The sequence below is a fragment of the Onychomys torridus genome, chromosome 8 (assembly GCF_903995425.1).
Source record: "Onychomys torridus chromosome 8, mOncTor1.1, whole genome shotgun sequence".
Lineage (NCBI taxonomy): Eukaryota > Metazoa > Chordata > Mammalia > Rodentia > Cricetidae > Onychomys > Onychomys torridus.
The window spans coordinates 78,007,790-78,024,430 of record NC_050450.1 but is presented as its reverse complement, the minus strand read 5'-3'; the positions used below and the strand labels follow the sequence as shown (position 1 = coordinate 78,024,430).

The window sequence follows — 16,641 nt, the reverse complement described above, 5'->3', positions numbered from 1 at the left end:
CAGAGTCTCTGGTCACTTGTAGCGTTCCACTACCACTCCTGAGGCATGTTCCAAAAATTCAATTATTCCCATGTATTGCTTACTGTTTCTCAAATAATTTTGTGCACAAAGAACATTTGAAGAGCTTTGGAGGCAACTTCTTCTCTCTGAAAAAACAGTCAAGGACAACTGTCATGAGCCAAACTCTCATTTCAGCCACAGCATTGATTTCCAATAAATCTATTCAAAGGAAGAAAGTGGCTGTTCTCTTTCGTGAAACACACCCACAAGTTACAAAGTATTTTGTTGATAGAAATGTCAGTGAGCAATGACAGCAACACAGCCCGAAGCCATTGAAATGTAGCAGACATCCCAACCGTCAGTAGGAAATTAAAATGTCACATTGGTGGGCAGAAGTAAGTCCACAGGACTCATACCTCACTTTTGTTGGTGCCTTGGAAAGCATAAGGAGTGTGAAGCTGGAGGTTTGCATTGGTATCAACTCTGTAACTGTAGGCAAGAGAATTAGTTCTTCTGGTCACATTCATCTGCTCAAGCAACATCCAGTGAGTATCTACTTAGAAGAGACTCACTTCTAGGTACTCAGTAAACAGTAGAAAGAGAAAAGAGTTGTTTTTTGTTTGTTTTAAAAAAAACAAACAAACAAACAAACAAAAAACTCAAGCTACTTTGGATGGCGAACATAACCAAGTGGTAAGATCCTAAGTTCAAATCCCAGCACCATAAAATACATGCATACATACATACATACATACATACATACATAAAAAGCTACTCCTTTTTTTTAGCTCACCTTTGTATAAAGGGAGACTTTGGAAGCAAACACAAAAACTGAAAAAAACTTGTGTGTTATTTGGTCATTGATAGAGAAAAATATAGTTGAGGAGAGGAAATATTACAGAAAGGCATTTTATAAGGTGTGTGTGTGCATGCACTCATGCACACACATGCACTCACAGAGGTATATGTGGGTGCACACAAGATAGCCAGAAGAGGGCATCAGATCCCTCTTGGATCTGGAGTTACCGGCCTTTGTGACACCCACCTTGCCACATAAGCTGTGGGTGCTGGGATCATATCTCTGGTCCTCATGATTGTGTAGTAGGTGCTCAACTGCTGAGCCATCATCGCCCTGGCCCCAAAGAGAGCAGTCTTAGAGAGCAATCAGGAAAGGGGTCTAGTAATTAATTTCTAACATTTATTGAACCTTACAATTAGTAGGCACCAAGCCCAGCATTTAGCAAACACTTTTAACATGATCTTTTTCTTGTTCAGGGGACCTTCTTGAGACTAAGCTCTTTGAGGGTGTGAGAGTATTGGCTGATCACTTCTCTTTCCTTCCCATCATCTCTAAGGATCTTTGTATAGAGGGCTATCCCTTTGTCACCCTGTAAGAGAAGACCCTGTAGTTACTGTCTATGGCTCCCACTTTTTGCTGACCCATGCTTTCCATCTGACATGCTCCATGGTAATGGATAGAACTTCTTGAACTTTACTAAGTTGTTTGCCAACCTTTGGGTTCACGTCATGGAAACTACATCAATACGGCAGGAATCCCCTAGAAGAACAACTAGAATTTATCATAGGGCTGAGCTTTCTTCTCGATGCTTCCAGAACATTGGGAGGATGGAGAGAAGTCAGTGATAACCAGCCACAAATGTCAATATTCTCAACTCCCTCAGAGCTCACCTCAGACATAAACACTACAGGTTTTTCCCCCTCATTTGAACATGTTTTACACTTGAAAATGATTGTAGATGGCTGCCAAAATTCCCCTTGACAAAATCTGTCAGTCATGAGAAACCCCAACCCATCACATGAGCCTGAGGAAAGAATCAGAAATCAGCGTTGTCTCCTTGCTGGGCAATTAAGATCATCTCCAGGCTCTGAGCCCCATACCTGAGGAACAGATATCCCAGAACTCCTATCTGAGACTTGGAAATAAGGGTTGCCCTACATATGAAGAGCATCCCCATTTGCTTACCCAGAGGAAGCAATTAACAATAACATTGGAATAATCTCAAAGTTTGATAATAAGGCTTTATTATGGTTTTATTAAAAAAGGAAGATTCCTCAGAATGAGCAAACACTGTGGCAGTGTGAGGGCAGTTGACATATTTTAGGAGATGTCCTAAATAATAGATAATATGAACAAAGGAGGTTCGTCATACCTTCTCTTCTTGCAGCTCTCCAAAGGGGCTAAGTACCATTATCATCAACATGCAGGTGAAACAGTCTCAGAGAAGAGAAAGACCCTGGCCAAATCCACAAGTTAATAACTGATGAACACCTCTGACATCCTAAGTCTACTTAAACTTAAGAATCCTGCTCTAGCATGATCTTTAATTTCTAACTACCAAATGCTATTACCTCCTTATTGATCTCCACCAGGGTGAACATATCCAAGGGCTGCTGTGATGCTAACATTTTTGTGGTGCTTGTGTGACTTTACCTGAGGCCACCCTGGAAGCTGTAAATTCATAAATAATGTCATGTGGACTTGGTTAGGCTCCTAGGGCCAACAGGAGACAGATGATCTACCGCTTTGAACAGTATCATTGTAAGCCGATGTGCTGCTACTTCATAGTGTTGGGTTGCCATCCCCCGGAGTGCTTGGATGCGATCGGTTGTCAGGTTCAGGTCTGTTGTTTCTCTTACCAGAATCCCAGCCACTGGAAGATGACAGCCCCAAAGCCCTGCCTGTGTTAGGGGAGCAATCAAACTCGGATAATGACATAAACGAGCCGGTGTTGATCTGGGGAATCTCAGACAAAGCAGCCCAGAGGAAAAGCATCTCTGCTGCTGAAGGTTCGCTTCGCTTGCAACAGGAGAAACAGCAGCCGCTGGTGCACAGACCGGGGAGGCTGAGGCTGCCGCATGTGAGTAGCGCTTGATTTTCTGTGGCTAAGAACAGGATGCTGGGAGGGGGCTTGGCTGAGAGGTGTGTGTGTGTGTAATTTGGGTCTCTGCTTGTCCTGTGGCTAGGAGTGGAAGTGATGCTTTACACAATCACCAAGTGCATTTGGGATCTGAGCCCTTCTTCCAGAGGAGGCAACAGAGTGTGCCCACACGCACTTGCATTTTCGGCAGCTGCGGATCATAAAACATGTAAACAGCAGCAGGTGGGGAGGGGTTTCTCTTTGTTTTCTTGTTGTCTGTGGTGGGCTGCAAGGCAGAGAGGCACCTCAGCCCTAAAGAGCTTTCAGAGCAGGACTGCCCAAAGGGGGCTCTTTCCCAAGTTTCTGTGGCACATGTGTGAATCTCTATGGCATGGCCACACAGTTGCTTCTCTTGGAGAGGGGATTACATGCCTCCCACTGGGAAAGGGTGAGGGTGGCTAGTCCTCAGCTTAAGTCCTTTGGAGTAAGCAACAGCAAGGCAGTTTAACCTGACACTTGTCATCATCATTGTGGAAAGAGTTCACCAAGCACAATCCAGGCTGGGAAAGCATAGGTCTCTCAGCCAGGGCAAACGCACGGGTCTCAGCATCGGGGTGATTTTAAACTTTAGAAAGTTTTTGATTGCTTTCTTTTTTAATGCTAAACCCTAGGGTTTTCTATCTGTGAACATCAGATGTATGTTGAAGTTGAAAGCATGCAGGACAGGATGTTTCACTTTCAAGCTCTTGTGTAGCAAACAGCAGGTTTTCTCAGCATGATGAGTTGGTGTGCACCTCTGAGTAATGGTGACCACAGGTGCTCTGTGTGATTAGATGGCATCCAGTCATAAATTTGCTTGTGTTTAGAATGTCTAAAAAGGTGGTACACACACAGACGTGCATGAACACATGCACACATGAGCTCACACACACACACACATACACACACACACACACACACACACACACACACCACTATGCACATTCGTGCACAATACACAATACAAGTACCCAATGCATGCTTGTGCACACGCATGCACACACATGTACAATATACACAATACACACAGGCACACACATGTACATACACACACACACACAGGCATATGCACACTTCTCTCTTTAATTCTTTCTTCAGAGGATTTGTGTTGTTGCTGAACCAGGGAATCTGCAGGAGAAGAAAACTAGCACATCATCCCCAGGAGGAGAAGAGGAGGGGAAAGTGGGAGAAAGGGAGGGCCCTTTGCCTGTCCTAGGAATTGGCTTCCAGCAGCTGTGCATAATGAGGGACAAGAATTCCAAGCACTTGACACTGGCACTTGGCTGGGAAGAAAGATTCCAGCCAGCAGCTTGGGCTCACAACTGTATGCAACTATAAAGGAGGGTCAGAGCTCCTGCTCCTAAGTTGCTCTGGAGTGTGCAGTGAAATGTGAACCAGGACAGAGGATGCAGGAAGGAGCCATCTGTTTTTTTTACAAGGGAAGCTTTCCCCTCAAGGCAGCCCTATAGAGCATTCTCATGCCATGGCACACCAGGTGAGGCTGCTCAGAATTGGCAATAAATGGCAGGAGAGCTCAGGTAGCCATTCGAGTGGGAAGCCACAATACTTGTGGCTGTCAGAATATCTGGAGCCATTATCCATGGCATCATAGCATCGTGCCTGCACAGACAAGCTGAAATCTTACATCAGCAACCCGGAAAACGCTGAAGGGATGGGGTAAGATCAATAGTGCGATGTCTGTGTTGTGTTGGTGCTTATTTTTGCCATTAGTGATAATGGTGTGTTGTAGAAACATTACAACATATCTCCACAAGACTTTCTTTATATCTTGACCTCTCGGCATCTTTGACTCTTCCGTATTCTTGTCCAGCTTTGCCCAGACATCTCTCTGACTCAATGATAGTTGTGGTCTGGCTGTACCCACTTTTGCCTTTCCCCAGCATCATTCTGTGCCCCATTCTCATCTTCCAGTACTGCTCATTCTCTCAGGAATGGTTAATTACAGCTGGAGTCAGTGTATGCATCCCTTAAGTAAATATGGTATATAGGCTGTTTAGCAACTGTTGGATGTTTAAATTGTTTCCAGCTTATCTCTAAATGGGATGGTATTATGAATAGTACTGTGATTGACACATTTTACTTCCCTTAAAAAAAACAACTGGGGAGAATGAAGTCTCAGCAGCAGAATGAATAAGGTAAAAATATGAATTCTTTTGGCTTATGAACAAACTGTTCTCTGACTCCTGTTTCTACTGTCCAAAACCATCATAGAGAACATCAATTTGCCTAGAGCCTTATGTACATAGCATATGTATTTTTCATAGATCCTTATATACATCTTCTATATATTTTTCCTTTTTTTATTATTATTATGTGTTTTAATTTTACACATCAGCCATAGGTTTCCCTGTCCTCTCTCTTCCTGCCCCCACCCCACCTTCCCCCCATCCCCTCCCCTCCATTCCCATCTCCTCCAGGGCCAAGGGGATTCATTTAAACCTGGTGGATTCAGTACAGGCAGGTCCAGTCCCCTCCTTCCAGGCTGAGCAAAGTGTCCCTGTGTAAGCCCAAGATTCCAAACAGCCAGCTCGTGCACTAAGGACAGGTCCGGGTCCCACTGCCTGGATGTCTCCAAACAGTTCAAGCTATTCAACTGTCTCACTTATCCAGAGGGCCTGATCCAGCTGGGGGCTCCACAGCCTTTGGTTCATAATTCATGTGCTTCCATTCGTTTGGCTATTTGTCCCTGTGCTTTTCCAATCTTGGTCTCAACAATTCACGCTCTTACAGTCTCTCCTCTTTCTCAACAATTGGACTCCTGGAGCTCCACCTGGGGCCTGGCTGAGGATCTCTGCATCCACTTCCGTCAGTTATTGGATGAGAGTTCCAGCTCAACTGGTAGGGTGTTTGGCCATCTGATCACCAGACTAGGTCAGATCAGGCTTTCTCTCATCCATTGCCAGAAGTCTACAGAGGATGTATCATTGTGGATTTAAGGGGACCTCTTCAGCACTGTGCCTATTCCTGTTCTCATGTGGTCTTCATTTATCATGGTCTGTTATTCCTTGTTCTCCCTTTCTGTTCTTGATCCAGCTGGGATCTCCTGCTCCCCTAAGTTTTCTTTCCCTCAAACCTTGCCCTTCATTACTCCCACTGTCGTCCAGGTTGTTCACATAGATCTCATCCATTTCTCTGTCATTGGGTGATCCCTATGTCTTTCCTAGGGTCCCATTTTCTAGGTAGCCTCCCTGGAGTTGTGTAGCAGTCTAGTCATCTTTGTTTTACATCTAGTATCCTCCTATGCATGAGTACATACCATGTTTGTCCTTCTGAGTCTGGGTTACCTCACTCAGGATGATTTTTTCTAGATCCATCCATTTCCCTGCAAACCTCATGATGTCATTGTTTTTCTCTGCTGAGTAGTACTCCATTGTGTATATGTACCATATTTTCTTTATCCATTCTTCAGTTGAAGGGCATCTAGGTTGTTTCCAGGTTTTGGCTATTACAAACAATGCTAAATGAACATAGCTGAGCAAATGCCCTTGTGGTATGATTGAGCATTCCTTGGGTATATGCCCAAGAGTGCTACAGCTGGGTCTTGGGGAAGATGGATTCCCAATTTTCTAAGGAAGTGCCATATTGATTTCCAAAGTGGCTGTACAGGCTTGCATTCCCACCAGCAGTGGAGGAGAGTTCCCCTTGCTCCACATCCTCTCCAGCATAAGCTGTCTTCTGTGTTTTTGATCTTAGCCATTCTGACAGGTGTAAAGTGGTATCTCAGAGTCGTTTTGATTTGCATTTCCCGGATAATTAGGGATGTTGAGCAATTCCTTAAATGTCTTTCAGCCATTTGAACTTCCTCTGTTGAGAATTCTGTTTAGTTCTATAGCCCATTTCTTAATTGGACTGTTGGGCATTTTGATGTCTAATTTCTTGAGTTCTTTATATATTCTGGATATCAGCCCTCTGTCAGATGTGGGGTTGGTAAAGACCTTTTCCCATTCTGTAGGTTGTTGCTTTGTCTTGTTGACCATGTCCTTTGCTCTACAAAAGCTTCTCAGTTTCAACAGGTCCCATTGATTGATTGTTTCTCTTAGTGTCATTTTTTCTAGAGCCTTATGTACATATTCTATGTATGTTTCCTAAGTGAAGATCCATGAAAAGATGCTGGCTGTGTTTTTAAAGCTTGTGCTTATCTCCTGGAGCAGACAGGGCCATCCTCCAAAGGACAAGCCTGTAGCTTCTCAGGTTCCCCTCCTGCAAGTAAGCCATGCTCAGCAGCTTCTACTTCCTAGCTCTGTAGAGGGTAAAGAAAGCTAAGTAGATGAGCCAGCATCTCAGAACGGTAGCCAGCCTAGCATAGTCTTTAGACTCTGCCCTCCTTCCAGTCTTAACAGAGGCAACAGAAAGGTCAACTCACTTCTAGTTGAGGCTAATGCCTGACAAATGGGACTAGAGTCCTTGAGAAGGTGAGGTTTTATTAGAGGTTAAAAAAAGAGAGAGAGAGAGAGAGCATGTTCTGTGGTTTCTGCTTCTGCATAGACTTCATCCAAAGCTGCATGCTTCAATGATAGGGCCATGGTCACTCAGTTCTGTCAAGTGAGAACTGTGAGATACTTCAGTTTCTGCTTCAATAACGACAGTGCTATCAACTATCTTTTTTTTTTTAATTTTTCTTCCCTTGTGTCTGATGAGTTAAGAGATTACTTTATGCTTTACTGACCTGTGTGGCTCACCATAAATTGCTTCAATGCTAATCTCTTTGTTGACTTAATGACTATTTGCACAAAGACCCAGGCTACCCAGAGGGGACCATGCTTACTGCTCAGCATGTGTTTAGCCACCCTGACCTATGTAGGTAGAAATTACAGAGTCCTGGGAACAAGATTCTCTTTCCATAGACAAGAAATGAGATCTTTTTATTTTTATTTTTTCAAGGCTTATTGACTTTTCCTAGTCTGCAAGGATTTAATGCTGCTTTGCCAATCTGGGAGCCACTGGAAGTCATAGGCAGATTCAAGTGTGAGAGTAGCTGTCCCTTCCATGGGCTAATAGGCTAGGAGAATTAGCAGCCTGTGATGTGTCTGAGGGAACTAAGCATGGGTCTTCTAAGGACAGGACAGGAGACTTTCAAGCTGTAGCCTCAGTATTTAATCAAGAACTTGCTTAAAACTTGCCGTCTGGTATCGCCTTTCAATCACTATTATCTTGCTGGGTTAAGGTCTAGTTTTCCTACAATATTATACTTAGTAGAGCAAGTTGAGATTCTGTTGTATCTACTGTTGCACCATCAGCCTTTCACAAAATGGTGACAGTGCCTACCTGCTCTGGTTCTGCTGGGCACTGAGCCATGTTTTAGGTGGCTGATCTACGTTATTTGGATTCATCCTCACAGCAACCCTATGTGGTTTGCATTATTGCTAGTACCCTTTTATAGATTTAAGGATTGAGAGACAAGTAGGGATATACTAGAGTATAGATGCGGCCTTGTGTTTGGGGTCCAGGTGAGAAGGGAGAAACACAGAAGGAGAATATTAGATGAAGGACAGTTGGAAATGGTAGGACCACAATCTGAGCTTGCTACAAACACCATAGGCATATAGGCTGAAAGAATGTTGGAAATCTAAAAGAACATTGATGCACTGCCGTATCTCCAAAAAGTACCAGTAATGGTGGTAATGATGATGGTGATAATAATAACAATGATGGTGATAACAATGATGATGGTGATAACTGTTAACCAGTGACCTACACTATTCATTACATTATATGCCAATCTTTTAATGAAAGCTTGTGTACCCATTCTGATTTAATCATTGCCCCAGCCATATGAGAGAGGCACTCTCTCCTAGTCTTTATTAGCAAAGTAAGGAAAGCTCTGTGATGCCATTCAGCTTGTCCCAGAACACAGAGTGAGTATGACAGTGATGTCTATGGCCTCTGGGCACTTTGCTGATGCATCAGGAAATAAGGGTTGTAAGCATGGCCAGACACAGTAATAGCAAAGGACCATGTAGCTCAGATCAATGGCTTCTTTAGATCCCTGAAGAATTCTGGGGTAGCTTTTAGATTACCCTGAGACTATTCTTGCTACAGCCTCCAAGACAAGTTCTTCAAGGAAGGTGCTGAAAAAAGTGTCACCATTGTACCAGTTATGCATAAACTGACAAGGAAAAAAGGAAAATCCAAGCACCTCTCCATTGTGCTGGACCTGGCCTTCCCAATATGATAGCTACTAATCATATGCTACTATTGAGCACTTGGAACACAGCTAGTCCAAAGAGTTCTATTAAATATGTAAATACACAGTAGACTTCTATACCTTAATATGAAAAAAGTTAAATATCTCAGTAGATTTCTGGTTGCATATTGAAATAATGCTTTAGATATAATGGGCTAAATAAAATATGCTATTAAAATAAATATTCTTGGTTTATTTTCTGTCTCAGAAAGCCCTGATAAAGTACACATAACATGAGATGTATCATGCAAACTGACTTGGTTGTATTGCTCAGTGGTTTAAGTGTACTTGCATTGTAATGGGAACAATCTCCTGAACACTTCATCTTGGAAAACCACAGCTCTATAGACACTGAAACTCTCCTTCTTCCCCCTGCCCTGGGCAACTATTACTCACTTTTTGTTTCTAAACTTTGTAGTTATTCTAGATAATTCATGTGAGTGCCATTCCAGAGCATCTGTGTGTTTCTATCACTTGCTGTTTGCACTTAGCATAATGTCATCATGGGTCATGGTTCATCCGTGCTGTAGTGTTTAGAATGGTCTTAGTTTAGAAGATGGACTATAGTTCCATCACACATATATGTAGCATTTGTTTACTCATTTCCTCCACCCATGGATATGTGACCTATTTCTGCCTCTTTTTTTCTTTAACTGTGGCTCCTACAGTATTTAGACTTCCATAAGTAAGTGCCTCATATTTGAGGTTGACATATCTCTACTAAAACAGTGTTGTTCTATTCCAGTCATTATTAACCTGTGGGTCACAACCCCCATAGATACCCTGATTTTCAGATATTTACATTATGATTCATAACAGTAACAAAATTACAGTGATGAAATATCAATAATTTTATGGTTGGGGGGTCATCATGACATGATATATTAAAGGGTTGAAGAATTAGGAAGGTTGAGAATACTATTCTAGAATTTTCTCTCTTCTTCAATGCCCTCTCCTCCCCATTCTCCCATCCTCAGACACACAACTTTGACAACCCCCCATGCTAATTTGATTCTCTTGTTCCCTTCTCTAAGACCTAAGCTGATAATCTTAGCTCTGATCAAGTTCTCCTTTTTATAAAGACCCATGAAAGACTGTCATATTTAGCAACATTTTCTGTAATTAAATGAAACTGTGACATTTCTCAAGAGGAATATTTCCTTTTATCATAATATATAAGGAGAGAGCTCAATAAATTGAAACCAAGAAGAAAAGGCTTTTGAAGCGATTTAATTTTCAATTTTTTTTAAGTCAACAGCTGTACTCAGCTTGTGGGTTGTGAGTGAATTTTGTTAACCCACAAAGCAAGAAAGAATGTAAAGCCAATAAAGCAAAACTTCAGATTAGAGATCTACACTGGCTTTTCATTTCTGAAATCAATTTTTCCTGGAAGGACTTGGGGATTTAGGCATTTAGGGCACATGTCAGTGTCTGAAATTTCTCAACATTTACAGACAAGTTAAAACCTCAAAGCCTTAGTATAGCATCCAAGGCCTTCCAGATTCCTGACTTTTTTTTCCTATCATTCCCTGCAAACTTCACCTATTGAGATCAAGGTGCCTCATTGGTTTACAAATGAACCATGTTCTTCCTTAACCTTGTTCTTATATCAGCTTTGAAGATTCTATACCACCTGTACATGCCTGCTGAAAACTTACTCATTCTCTAGGACACTGTACAAGGAGTTTCTTCTAGTAAGCATCCCTAGATCCCAATATCCACTGTACATAGTCAGACCCATACAGAGACCATCTAGTAGCAGACTTCTCTCTTTCTTCAGAAATGTTCCATTTCTATAACAGAACCATTATATAGTATAAGATAATCCTTACTACCTTATCTGTTTAATAATAATAATAAAAGTCGAGACAGTAGGCTTCTTATTTGTATCTATATTTCTAACATTTATCAAAATAGGTATTTAATAAATATGGATTTATTATTATCATAAAAATAAAATTAATCACATGCTTCTTTCAAAAAAATTTTTAGAACCTCATTAGCCTATAGTGATTCTAGAATGGCAAGGTCTCCATGAATTGATCATAGAGTATTGATCTCCCTCTTCTTTGACTCCAAGAAAGGAAGCAAAAATGACCCAATTAATGATTCTGAGGGTCTTGTGATGCTGCATTCAGTAGAACATTATATCACAATTGAGAAACTTGAATGTAAGTGGTGGGAATCAGCATTAAGTTAGACCAATTATGAAAATAGTGTTCATAATGACATTTGAGTGCAAGTCAGGCAGTGGCAGCTTTTATATGGAAATAAAGTCATGTGTCTTTTCTTGTGAACTCTTTAATTGCAATTTTTATCAAAATTTATGTTCAGAGAGACAGACTATAAGATTTAATGCTTTGAATCTAAGGTGCCTGGGACTAAGGTTGGGGTACACAAGAAATGCCATGTACATAATATAGAAAGCTGAGGATAGAAAGTGGTGAGAAAGAACAATTTGAGTGACTTTGATATTTTGTGTCTGTCCTGTGCCCAAAGTCTTCATGTGCCAACAAAAATGGCCACCTAACCAAACTGGTGAGTGTTATATAGCTATCTAAGAATTGAAGAAAGAGGAAAGCCTATCAGGCACAGAAAATTAGGGAAAGTTACTGTGCTCAGAAAGTGAAAAGGTTCATGAAGGATCTCTCAAATGTTCTGTAAACAGTAAACAGTTGCTTGGGGGCATGGGTGATATTTGCTTGTAGAGATAAGCTATCTAAGTTATAAGGGCTATGTATTCCAGGCTGGCCTTACACTTGCTACATAATTGAGAATAACCTTGAACTCATAGTTCTGCCTTCTCCTCTCAAGTGCTGGGATTACAGATGTGTACCACCCTGCCTCATGTTATCTAGTACCGGGGATGGAACTCAGGGTGTTGTGCATTTTCAGTTCACACTATGTCAAGTGAACTACATACCTAGCCCTCTCCAGTCATTCTAAATGAAAGCCTACTCACTAGCACAAGATGCCATCCTCATGTCTCAATGACACCCAACCCCTGTTGAAAGGGTTTAAGCAGTCTTACTCTTAGCTTGCTCTCCTTAGAGAAGACAACTAAAACAAGGACATGGGCCAGTGTTCAGCTGTTTCATATGGAATAGACTTGGACTCTGACCATAGTAGCTTGCCACCCCTTCCCATGGAAGGACTTTGGGCATTCTGACAAACAAGGAGCCTACCCTGCAGTGACCCCTGGCTGTGGACTCAAGTATATGGCTAAGGCATCTCATTACTACCAAGAGAGGAATGGTTTGGGAGCTCTCATTGTGCAGAAGCCTGACAGCAGCAGTGCTGGTGACTCCTGCCTCTTCCTTGAAATCTTCATTTCTAGTCTTTTCTTTAAAAAAAAGGTATCTGCTTTGTGAAGATTTTCAAGGCCAATCTGTGTATAACAGTCTGTGATAAAATTGACAGTGTTAACTTTCTGTAAGAAGAGTTCTATCTCTTTTTACTTCTAGTCTTACTAGTCTGTGCTTTCTCTCTTTTTTACCTCATTAAAAAAACAATTTTAAGTAGCACTTGTGAGTTTTACTTAGCTGTTTCATTGGATAATATCTTTTAAACTTCTGTTGATACAGTATACATAGAAAAGGGTGTTCATGGTACATGGTATATACTCAAGGGATTTTCATAAAGTTAGTGCATTTATGTAATCAAGAGTAGTTCTTGAACTGGCAAAGCATAGGGTGACTTCCGACCAACTATCCCAAAGGTACCATTATTCCCACCTTTGAAAAGTGTGATACTGTTTAATCCATGTCTTTTATATTTTACATATGCAATGCTCAGGATGTTCTGGGCCTAACTCCTACTTATCCTTATGGACAGGAATCACATAGATGACCAACTCAATATTATAGGACTGGAGACAGTGGATCTTAGTCACACAGCACAGGGGCTGACATATATCAGGCATATGTAAGGTAGTTTTATCATGAAAAGGTAGCATATCTGAAAATGGATGACATGGGGGACCTCAAGGGAGGGGAGGAATATGAGCAGTGGATAAATCCAGGAAAATGTGTCCTGATCAATTCCCCAGTGTGTCCTAATGCTGAAAAGGAAAATATGGTGGTGAGAATGTGTAAAAAGGAGACTGATCACTGAAAAGGAGACAGAGACACACACACACAGAGACAGAGAATACAAAATTAAGGGCACTATCTCCAGTGATCCATTTTCCTCAAGTAAGTTTTACCTCCTACGTTTACTTCACTTCCCCATAGTCCATTCAGCTGTGAATCCATCAATGAATATATTCATAAGTGAGATTAAAGCTCTCATATCCATTAACTTCTAAACACTGCTGCACATGAGACTTTGGGAAATGTTCCAGATATAAATGTAACAAGCATTTTCATGTTAATAATCCCATGGTATTTAGTACATTCATGACATTGTACATTCACCATTTGTGATTAGCTATAAAACATCTGCACTCTAAAATAAGACTCCATTGGTGGTTAGTTTTAATTTCCAACTTGACACAGTTCAAAATCACCTGGGAAGAGAGTCTGAGTGGAGGATTGTCTAGGTCCCTGTGGGCATGCCTGTGGGAAACTGTCTCGATTATGTTCATGACTTCGGAAGACCCCGCCTACTGTGGGTGATACTATTCCTTGAGTTTTGACTCTCAACTGGATGAGAGTGGAGGAATTGGTCTGAGTAGCATACGTGTATTTGTTTCCTTCTGCTCTTGACTCTGGGTGTGAAACAATCAGCTGCTTTTAGTTCCCATTGCCTTGACCTAACTGATGGGATGGACTACAAACTAGAATTGTCAACTAGAGTAAATCCTCTCTTCCCTAAGTTGCTTTTCATCAGGATCTTTTGTCACAGCAAGAGAAATGAAACCAAAATGGTCCTCTTACCAGCCAAGCTCATTCCCCATTTCATTGGCCCCCTAGTCACTAGCAACTTGCTTCCCATTCATATTGAACTTCTCTGTTCCAGATATTCCATTGTAGACAGATTTACACATGTGACTTTTTGTGTCTGGCTTCTTTCTTAGCATAGTGTTTGCTAGGTCCGCCTACTCTGTAGCATGTGTACATTCCATAGTATCCCTTTTATGGATGAATCATTGTGCAGGCATACCAGAGTTATAAATCCAGCCATCTGGTGATGTGCATATGGATTTTTTTTCTTTTGGCCATCATGTATTTAAGCATATCTGGGTAGGAACTGTTTAAGAACTTGCTTCCAGTTGTTTAAGAACTTGCTTCCAGTTCAGTTGGGTATACATCCAGGGGTCGAATTACTCAAGTAGAATTCCTGGAAATGTTCTCAGTATAGATACTCCAGTGATGAGATTGGATATTTGACTTCTGTGGTGGACTATTAGCAGTGATTTAGTGCCCCTCACTCTCCCGAACAGCCTGTTCTCTGGATAAAACATACAGGGATTTTAGTGTCAGTTAAGAGGAGAAACTGGTTAGATAGGCACCAGAGTTCTCTTGTTGGTCATCAATTCACCTGGCATTGGAAGGGTCATACAGATGATGTGCTGGGACAGAGATGGTTCGGTTGCAAGATTGATGAGTCTCCATTCCAGGGAATTGCCACATGGTGCAAGTCCCCTCTGCCACCCCACAAACCCCACATGGCTAATGTAGTACTAGCTCCTCTCATTGTTCTCTGGACTCTGTAGGGAGCTGAGTACAATGGGGTTGTATAATAGAGTACAATTTGGGTTGGAAAGAGGAATTCACCAGGGACATGCATGGGAGTGGCCACTTCTTGGACAGGCATTGACAGCTGGTTCAGATTCCATAGGGCTGCCCCACTCCACTAGCCTGAGAAAACAAGAGAAATTCCAACTATTGCATGATATCATTCATGCCTTAGTCACATTTATTCTTAAACCATGGCTTTAATTGCTGTTCCATTGGATCTTATTTCTTTTTTCACCAAGAAGAAAAAAAAATGGAATCTCTGAAATTCCCATGAAAGCACATTCAATTGCCATTTCTGTTCCAACTTCAAGACAAAAATCATCCTTAATAATGAAAACACATCTGTTATTGGCAAAGCAACCTCAAGTATTGCTTACAGAGTCAAGAAAGGGAAACAATGCCGTGTTAGTATAGAGCAGACAGCCACAGAGGCTGTGTACAAACACACTGAGTACCCACCACATCATTTACAGCACCTTGTCATGTGCTGATCCGTGTGTTCCAACAGCCTTGTCAGGTAGGCAGCGGAAGTGCTTGTAGTTCTCCACTTTGTAGAGGAAGTTCTCAGGCTTACAAAGGATTTGGAATGGCTGGAAGTATATCTCAGTGGGAAAGTACATGCTTAGAGGGTGGAAGGCCCTGGCTTCCATCTTCACCACCATAAAGGGGCAGAGTATAAAACAGATTCAAAGCCATAAATCTAGCAAGAAGCAGAAACACAAGCCAAACTCTGCAAAATCCACAGTGGATGTGGAAGAAATGATGATTGTTCAAGGTGCTTCGAGTCTGCAGTTGAGCTATTTGAATTGTGACTCGGCCGTTGGCAAGTCACGTAGCCACAAGCAGACGGCTTAGCCCCCTGCTTCATTTCCCTCCTCTGTATAATGGAGATAATGATACTTGATTTGTGAGATCAATGTGCAGATAAAATGAAATCACATAGGCAAAGTATCTTGCATGCTATCAGTTGCATGCATTAAAAAAAATGTAGTCTCTTATCCCCTGTTACACTGGTATAGCATGGGAGCAGATTCTTCTTTTAAGTCAGACTTTCTCTCCAAAGCATTTTAAATGGTGCATCCTCCAATCAGCCTTCTTCCAAATGAGAAGATATTATCCCTGACATAAGAACAGCAGGAGTTCTTAGAGATAAGGGAACATTTTGCAGTCAGAGGGGCACAAAGAATCGATGTTCATTACTTAATTGGAATAAACATTCATTTATACATACAGCTGTCAGGAAGCAAAACCTGATCAAAGGCCCATTAGTCACAAGGCTGGCTTTGAGAAGGGCCACTTAGTTATGGCAGTGAATTCAACATGAAAGGAAAGAGGGGCTGGAACACTGCGGCCTGGTACATTGTGCATTAGTGATTATTTTGGTCTTATTTCCCCAAGCTTTCCCTAACAGAATTAACCCATATCCTAAAGGCTGACAGTAGCAAGCACCAACAGCAGGCCAGGCTAAGGGGTGGCTCTTAATCCCCCTGCCACATTTCTGAATGGAGTAAACTTGAGAATAAGACTGGCAAACTGAACTGCCTTGATGAATTTCACAGCAAATTCCAGTTCTCAAAGATGGACTGAACTACTCAAGTCATCACGGGCACTACAGAGGTGACTCACTCCATCATAGCTACTATCTACACCTACCATAGAATTTGTCAGATCTTGGGAAGGTCATTCAGTCTGGAGAGCCTGTGCCCAAATGTCCCAATAGCACTTGTTTTGTAATATACAGTTGTCACCTGTAACAATTACCTGTAACATTGATCTAAGCTACCATCTGTAACATTAATGCTAACATTTATCATTATGGTCTATGACCAGTGTGGGC

The 16,641-nt window shown here is 41.7% G+C and overlaps 1 protein-coding gene across 1 annotated transcript in view; it reads left to right on the top strand.

Annotated features, from left to right (window-relative positions):
• Positions 1-2,564: 2,564 nt before the first annotated feature.
• Positions 2,565-16,641, top strand: part of Ankfn1 (ankyrin repeat and fibronectin type III domain containing 1) — a 384,629-nt gene continuing 370,552 nt past the window's right edge. The window contains exon 1 of the mRNA XM_036197222.1: positions 2,565-2,879. The gene's annotated coding sequence lies outside the window, so the exon portion shown is untranslated. The remainder of the gene's footprint in view (positions 2,880-16,641) is intronic.